The 9,221-nt window shown below is 38.5% G+C and overlaps 1 protein-coding gene across 1 annotated transcript in view; it reads right to left on the reverse strand.

Moving 5' to 3' along the window:
- The window catches only part of LOC106163926 (regulating synaptic membrane exocytosis protein 2-like), a 42,134-nt gene extending 33,716 nt beyond the window's left edge, over window positions 1–8,418 (reverse strand). Inside the window, exon 1 of the mRNA XM_087014234.1 lies at window positions 7,751–8,418. The gene's annotated coding sequence lies outside the window, so the exon portion shown is untranslated. The remainder of the gene's footprint in view (window positions 1–7,750) is intronic.
- Between the last annotated feature and the right edge of the window lie 803 nt (window positions 8,419–9,221).

Genomic DNA, 9,221 nt, shown 5'->3' on the forward strand with positions numbered 1-9,221 from the left:
CATATTCCCTTTTTAAAGAGTATACACAACCCATCTTGCCATCATGACTGCCACCTCGGACAGTCACGAGGTATGGTGCCTTAAACCGTTAAGTGTTCCTCACCAATAAAGTTGAAGGGCAGCGCACGTGTGTTAAGATACTTTATGGTATATTACCACTTCATGGGATAAATGCTCTGATTTTATTGTCAAATCGACTTCATAGGATAAATTGCGACTTCATCTCCACACAATATATTGCCTGCGACTTCATGGGATAATGGTGAAAAAGTACCTGTTGTTGGCCCAACGTATGAGAGAGAACGTTTTTGAAATATGTTTTTGTACTGTAAATATTATCCAAAATAGGTAAACTGTACGTTTTAATTCACTTGTATGACTGAATAGGGTTTCTTTAGTGGTATTGGATGCATGTTTTGAGTAATTTTAAAATACACAGGCGTATGTAGGTGAGGACCTATGGATCAGGTAAACAAGGCTATGAAAACATAATTTACGCGTAGGTTACTGGATTATAAGATGGATAAATAAACAAATAGGAATCAGTTATTAAAGATAAATAAATGGAATATAAAAAGAAGCAGAGAAGGTCGTGTATATAATTGTGCTCTACAATTATCTTGTTCAAGTCGCGTCCCACTCTGAAAAGACAAATTTTTCCATGAGGAAAGACACGCGCAAGTGTAATGATTTACGTCTGTCCCTTGGTTTCCGAGATGCTCTAGATCTGTTCTGGTCCTACACCTGTGAATGTCCATCATGATGTGATCAATGCTGTCCCCGAAATGTGCCCTTGGCTGGCTCTCATTTGACCCGAAAGTATTATCTGCGGCACAGTCAGCATTTGGAAACCTGTTAATAAGGCGTTCTAAGGGGGGGGGGGGGGGGGTAGGCCTACTTATTGTTCAGCAGCCTGATTAACGTAGTTGATCTTCGAGATCAACAGGCTTGTAGATTGATATTTATTCAGAATTGTGGTTGATTGTAATTGTGGTTGATTGTAATTTTTACATCGTGATTTCTGCTATCTACCCGTAGACCTTTAGTAGTGGGACTTTGCAGTCATTTGGGGTGGGGGGTATGTATTTTTTATATCGTTGTTACTGGTATCCTCTATCCATTTAGGTGAGGAGCATGAGACGTTGGGGATATTTAAACTTGCCATTAGGGATGTGCACGTGTCCTTCAGAATTTTGGTGACTTTGGTGACCTAGAGGTGGTTGATTATTATTTTTAAATTGTATTTTCTGCTATATACCTATAGGTCTTTAGGTTGAGGAAACTAAAATGTCGGGGTGTGCATAGGCAGTTTTTTTTGTTTTTTTTGTGACCTGGGGTGTGGCTGTCCCTGGGGATGGTACACATATATATTACAGTAATTTATTTCATCTCCCCTTGGACCATTCGAATAAGAAACATGAGTCTTTGGTGCATGGGAGGGCTACATAAGTGTGACTTGGGGTGTGGCTGTCCCTAGCGGGTGGAGTGATTAGTGGTTTGTCAGGCAATGAAGCTGATTCCATAGTTTGCACTTAAGATTCCTTGCAGAGTTGGACCGACCCAGCTAGCACTAAATCCTATGTGTGAATCTGATGGCGGTCTTCGAGTTAGGAAGGAAGGGGAAATGTAGAGAAAGCAGCAGACAGTACTAAATAACAGACCTTCAGTAGTATTCTTGAATATAGGTCAAGTTAGTAAAACCCATTCAAGACCCCATACTCTCAGGAATTCTACATGTAGGATCCAAGTCCCATTGTTCTTTAACATAAAATGCACATGTTAATTACTGCTCTTGGGAAATAAACATTTTTGTTTTGTGTTAAGACACAACAGCAGTTAAACGCTAGGATTCCTGATCGAGTGTGTGGGGCCTTGAATTAGTTTTTAATTGGATTCCCTGACCTATATTTATGCATATGGCTGGAAGTCCATTTAGTTCTGTATGTGCTTCTGCTGTTCTCTACATTTCTCAAGGACCCATGCACATTCATTAAAATGACTGGTTCATCAATCTCAGTTTCATGTTCCTTATTAATGGTAGGCCTATAGATGGCAGAAATAAAGTTGTGAAAAATAGAATCAACCACCCCCCGGGATAGCCACACCTGAAATATCATACTAACATTCCCGGAAACCTATGCATATCCTCAATGGTAAGCTTATCAGCCCGGAAGGTTTTATGTTCTCAACTGTAATGGCGTAAGGGTAGAAGCACGAATAACGATGTAAAATTTAAAATCAACCCCCCCAGGGGCGGCCACATCCAATGTCACAAAAACCCAGAAAGACCCATACACATCCCCAAAGACAGATTTTTCAATCCCCATAGCCTTACGTTCCCAGCTTTATTGGTCTAAGGATAGATATAGCAGGAATAACAATGTCAATTAGACTCAACCGCCCCCAGGACCTCCCCCCCCCCAAAAAAAAATCCGAAGTGCCCTTCTACATTCAAAATAGTATGTAGCCACGTTTCATGTTCCTAGCATAAAATACGATGTAAAAATTAGAATAGACCACCCCCAGGGTCGACCACACCCCAAGTCACAATTGAATTCCGAAGAGCCTTTGCAAATCCCTATAATGATAGGTTTATTAATCCCCGACGTATCAAGTTCCTAACTATGATGGTTTAGGAAGTAACAATGTTAAATAGATTATGCATGTATATAATAAATTGTCCACCACAGGGAAAGCTTACCTAGCCGAGACAACCCCGTCCCCATTCCAATTCTACCTCTATAGAAATTCACACTAGCTATTTATTGACTAAGAAAAAATTCTGGTTGCAAAATGCGTTCAGGTTGAAAAATTCGTTTTCACGATTTTCTTTGGTTGCAAAAATGCGTTGCAGTTGCTAAATGCTAAAATGCGGCTCTACACCAGTTTTATGAATCCCCAGCATTTCATTCTCCCCAACATCTATCTGGACAGTTGACTGTTTCAAATAATTCAGATTTCAGACTTTCCGATCTAAGCGTTTTCATTAATTATATAGGCCAGGAGGTCAATCTTTTTAAACGACCGAGATATTTTCGAAACATTTATGTTGCATATCAATAGAAAAGCCTTTTTTTACAGCTTGTTATTGCAAGTCATAACATTTATGTCATAGTTACAAAAGAGATACTTCTATAACACGAATAATGGAATAGACGGTTTGTTAAAGATATCGATGTACTGTCACGTTCTTAATTCTTCTTCAGAACGCGATTGGTAGAATTCAAAATAAACGCTGCCACCAGTTGAAAATAAAACTATGAAGTTTATTCAACTATATTAAGTTCAAAAGTCACAACTTTCGGTTATCTTGACCGTCTCTACATGTGTTCAAATCACTAATCTCTACTCTGTTCTGTGCTACGCTCTGTACTCCAATCTAATCTAATCCAATCTCTAATGCAATGTAACTATAATCGTCCTTTAGCTACGAACTACAACCCTTTTATAGTGCTCCAGCGGCACGGGCCGGAGGAGCTCCAAAAAAGTTCTAGGGATCCCGGATCCCGGAAAAGGCACTGCTTAATTAGAACTGACAGAAAGGGCTCCCACTAAGGGCACTCCAGTGCAAAAGGCGCTCGGAGCTCCCTTGACCAAAAGGGCGCTCGGAAAAAGGCGTTCGTTAATTAAAGCTGACAAGAGGGGCACGTTGCTCTGGTCATTCCAGTGCGAAAAGCTCTGTTAATCAAAGGTGACAATGAGACGCACATTTAGTGCACACTTTAAATTGAAAATGATAAAAACACAACAGTACACTTAGTGTGGACCTAGTAGAGTTCTCTACCTACAGTGGAAAGACATACATTCTAGCTACTGTGTACTAGCCACATCTATAAACCTGCGCCGTCAATCAAACCGCACATGGTCAGTTTTATGCCCTAGTTTTAAGGCAGGCAATGTGTTTATTTATACACTTCGTTTGTCTTATACATCTAGTGCCTTAGACCCATCATGATTCAACGTCCAAATATTGTCAGTTTTTAATCGTCCTGAAATCTGAAAAATCTCAAAACTAAATGGGTAAAACAAAAAACTAGCTTTATGCTTTCCGTCACTGGACCGGCCGGAGCTCTTGAAATAAAGTACATTATTTATAGAAGTTAATCTTACGGGTATGAACATCTGAATATAACAGCTTCATTAAACTCCAACGAGATAAAATACGCACTATCATGTGAGTGAGTAATGTTATCCCCCCCCCCCCCCCACACACACCCCCCATTTCAAATACACGCGTCACTCTGGAAATCATGGTCTAGAATGAAACATCATATCGACCTTTACGCCTCATTTCCACATCCAACCAGAACTGAAACATGTTTGGATACAATGTACCATGAAGTGGTAATATACTACGAAGTCTCCTAAGGGTACTTATTTTTTAACCAATGAAGTCGCCTTCTATCATGAAGTAGTAATTCTTATCCTATGAAGTGGTAATATACTATGAAGTATCTTAACACATGTGCCTAATTTTAATTTAAAACTTTTTTACATAGTAAAAGTAAAAGACAGACTAAAAAGCCATGTTGTATGTTTTGGTATCAAATATCTGTCTATTTTCTAATCTGAAACCATACTTAGACTGTTTGTATCAATTCTCAAAAAGTACGACCAAAAGATTAATTGTAGCAATGACTTTACTTGTTTAATGACTAGACTCGTATTCCTCAGAATGTGCCAGAAACTATTAAGCAGTGGTATTTTGTCACCAACAAGGTACGCAATCTTGCAGTGCTTACTAAATTAGCTTTTCAAAATAAATTATTTTAAAAATTAATTAAACAAGAAGCAGTCGTGAATAATAGCTCAAAGTTCGTCCGGTGGAAGTTTAACCTTTCATTACTGTACAAAATACCGGTACACCTTTACCTCCTCATAATATTTCAATAATTCACCTTTATTTGCAGATAACACATTTATTTATCTAGCACCGACCTCGATAGCTACCCTTTATTGGAGAGCCTCCAGTTATCTAACAACAGCATGACCAATATCACCGTGGGCTTTTTTTTTTTTTTTTTTTTTTTTTTTTTTTTTTTTTTTTTTTGCTAAACAGACGCTCCTTTCGATGTTACAAATATTTTCAAATCCGCTCACCAGTGCTGGGATTCCGTATGGCGTGTTCAAAGACGCGATAACTCTTACCAGTTTGGAACTTAAATCGGATAGGTTGACTCGAATTCCAAGTGGTTTGCCGGAAACCCTACAAAGCCTTGATCTTTCAAAGAATAATATTAACAGTCTCTATTCCAGCCACTTTGTACATGTAGGAATTTCACGTCTTGAAAGGCTTGAGTTGTCCTCAAATGAAATATCAGCAATAGACACTGGGGCATTTTCTAATCTGATTAACCTGAAAACTTTGGGTCTCGCTGATAAGCATCTTACGCATTTAAGTGACGGAATGTTCGACGGACTCGCTAGCCTCGAGTTAATTAATTTGTATGGGATAAAATTATAATGATATCGGACAATGCCTTTGTCCCTTTGAGAAATCTTGCAACCATTGACATGGACTACAACAGTCTTGAAACTTTACAGTATGAGGTAAGTCAACGGTTCCCTAAAATTGCGATACGGTAATTGTGTTAGCGGTTCCATTTTAGAAAAAATGTGGGCTAGTTACAGAAACCCAACCTGCGCCCCAGTTTTAACCTTTTCTAAATCCCGGCATTTAATTAATGATTAGGTCTTGTTTTTAGATTAACTCATATAAACCACACATATTAAATTGGATGGGCGACCGATAGAGACCCATTGTGTCAGATGTGCTATCTTGTAAAAAATTTAAACATTTACGGTGATTTACCTGTCATATTTTTATTCGGTTGCTATTACCCATCAAAAAGAGCAGTGGATTATTTTACTCCCATCGCTTTTCCCTTTGACAAAATGTTTAAGAAATCTATAATTTAATTGCTCAGGTTTACTACAATCCACCCTTCAAGAATTTGATTTCGCTGTCCATATCGTCTAACCCGTGGAACTGCGATTGCCGCCTCAGGTGGTTGCGCGCACTGGTTGATCTAAGACCCTATCTGATGCTGTCGGAATTGGTTAAATGTACCCAACCACCATATTTGCAAAACTTGACATGGGATATCCTGTTTCCAGAAGATTTTGTTTGCTAAACTGATGACAACAGAAGAGAAGCTTCTTTGAACACTGCGATATACAATTTGACTTGATTCCCCGACTAAACCAATTCCATAGGAATAGCTCTTTACAAATTTTTATCAAATACTTAAGCATTCACAACATGGAGACCTGACGTGGGAATACAGAAAACGAGTCGCACAGTACATGAAAATGAAATAGAACTGTCTCCTCATCGCGTATACAGAGATCATGACAATGACGTAAATCAAAAAGAAAACACAACGTCTAATGTTTGATGGTAGGCCTATTACAATTCAGTATTGGTCGTAAATTAAGCCTAAGTAGATGATTTCATGATTTGGCATGCTTCAAGGTGTTTTATTCGGGAGTCGACAAACAAACACTGTGCAAATTACAGACTCGTATTCTTAAGCAACAAAGCGACAAACAGAAGCATATCGGAGCAACATGAAGCGGGAATATCGCCTGTGGTGTGATGGAAATATAGCAAATGTAAATGTAAGTCTCAGTGAAATAAAAAGTGCAGCAGGGTGGCCAGGTGACAGTGTATCAAAAGAGGTCACAGATACACATCGTTATTTATTTGCTAGTTTGCCTCACGAAGTACATGGTCCGGTGTACATAACCAAACATTTATTTTCCGTCGTATTATCACGGTTTAAATCTAAAGTTACAAGCTAAATAGGGAGGCAGCCCGTGTCCCAACAATCCACCTCTTCCATTTGCAACAAGAACCCGAAGACACAATAAATGAGATTTTTATTATATTCATAGGAATAGCTGTTTGCAACTTTTTATGAAACACTTATGAAAAATTAAAAAAAAAAAACATTTTGCATGCATGAAATGACCATCCTTGCTTAACATACTGTCCCTTGTACTAAGACAGCTTATCAATTGATACAATCAACATCCTAAAATAAATACCTTCACCTTGACCATCAAAGGCTTTTTCTCTTATTTATAATTGTTGAATTGTTGACACTTACCCGAAAAAAGGTGATTCATTGTGCTTACCAGCACAGTAACCACGAATGGTCTTGCAGAAGGCAGAAGGGGAAATCAAAGACAAAACCTTGATGTTTTAAAATTCCAATCGATCTGGATATCCCAACAGGAACATGTCGGTTTTACTCTTAAATACTAACATGTTATCATGCAACTAAAAGCATAGATCTACATGCAAATTCAGTTTGGGTGGTTCAGTCCAATTCCAACGTGAATGAAAATCAACATCAAACCCTAAGTCTGCATAAGCTGAAGCGATTTTTAACGCCTCGACATTAGAGAGACGGTGAGACAGCTCATGCCCCCTTCCCTCAACCCAAACGCGCACGTATTAACAATACCATGATATTAATAAGAAAAGAATATGTGCCCTCTGTGGAATGCAGGATTTGCGTCATACGTGAAATTATTCTCCACTTCAAAGCCAATCTAGCAGATGATAACAAACAACGGTTTTGTTGACGAAGGTAATCTGGCTGAAAGTTTTAAATGTGAGTCCATTCATTAATTGGGCATTTTCTCTTCTACTTAAAAAGAAGTGTCACACGTCCTTCCTGATATCTTAATAATGAGGCTTTTTGCTTCTGACTAAGTTACTAACATACAGCTAAAAACTCACCTTAATATTACTTTTACATTGTCAGCATAGCGATAAGTTCTTGTGTCCATGTGATTTGTAACAGCCTGGTGCATTAGTTTCTGCTCTATGAAACAGATTTGCCTGTATAATCCAAAAGTTAATTCCCCTTGCCATCACATATGGTGGGTTACTAAGAATCGTTTTGAGTAACGTGAAAGCAGTCCTGTTTTGACGTCACAAAGATACGTTAAATTATCCTGCTTAATAAAAAGTGAAGGTGCACAACAAAATATGTATTATTAAAGTAGCTATTTTACTCGTGCAGTATATAGCCTTAATGCACGTCTTCTGGAAGTCAGAAGCTTCAATCTGATTAACATAAATTCGCCGTTAGAATAGTAACCACAACAGTGCGAATCCACTTAATTTTGCCGGATTACTATCTGGTCCTTATTTACTCTTTGCAGGGAGAAAAAGCAATTACAGTTATACGGCTTTCCCTCAAAGGGCCACGTTGACGCTCAGATCACCAAGCTATCGAAATACCACACCCATCTCACTACCGCAACGGTGTCCAGTATAGTACTCTCTGTTGAACTGTCAACGTGAATTCTTCTTCATGTGTGGTTCAAAATGTACGGTTGTCGTGTGCCCGTCGTCTGGTAGAAGACAAAACTAACGCACAGTTTCACTTACATCTCTGAACTTACGAGGGTTGCGAGGAGAAAAAATGACGCAACAGGTCCTATAATTTTAACTCTGCTGCGTCGTATGCACATAGTAGAAAGATACACCGCAACATATTTTTGCCTTGTATGCTGTATGTCACAGGATACAGCATTTTCATCACAATAAATAGATTTTAGACGATTTTTGATTTTAACCTATCATATTAAAACTAGTATAAAATGGAGAGGTGTATCGATGTTTATTTGAGATTTAAGATTCCTACCGTCACACAAAGGTGCACCTCTTCACATACCCCTCGAGACACGCGCTTCCGGGCGACAGCTAGGGACCCATTGCTGAGCGTGCGAGCAACGGTGATAAAATGAATCCATTATCTGTTTACTCTCGCGGTGTCAACTACACATAAATCGAATATAAATTCATAGCAGGTACGAACATGGTTCATTTGTTTGCGGATTACTCGCGTCGACAGAGCACGTAACTATGTATAAATTTTTATCTTTTCTTGAATGAGATCATGAATCTCACCGGCGACTTTGATAAATGCAATGAAATGAAATACTTCTTGCATGGGTTAACAATATCATTACATGAATTATAGGAAGGTCTTATTTACTTTCTTGTTAATATCAATATTTTAGAATTCCGGCTATCGGCTGAGAATTCAACAAGATGTTGATTTACACTTCATAAGTAGGGCAACTATGCAATGGAGCAATGAAAGTCCTACAGGCATTCATTCCCATACAACAAAAAAGGCATGTCTTTATATCTCTCAGGGGCGATGTCCATTGCTACAGAGAAGCTTGAAAAAAGCAAT

The sequence above is a fragment of the Lingula anatina genome, chromosome 1 (assembly GCF_051362555.1).
Source record: "Lingula anatina isolate TDL-2025a chromosome 1, LinAna3.0, whole genome shotgun sequence".
Lineage (NCBI taxonomy): Eukaryota > Metazoa > Brachiopoda > Lingulata > Lingulida > Lingulidae > Lingula > Lingula anatina.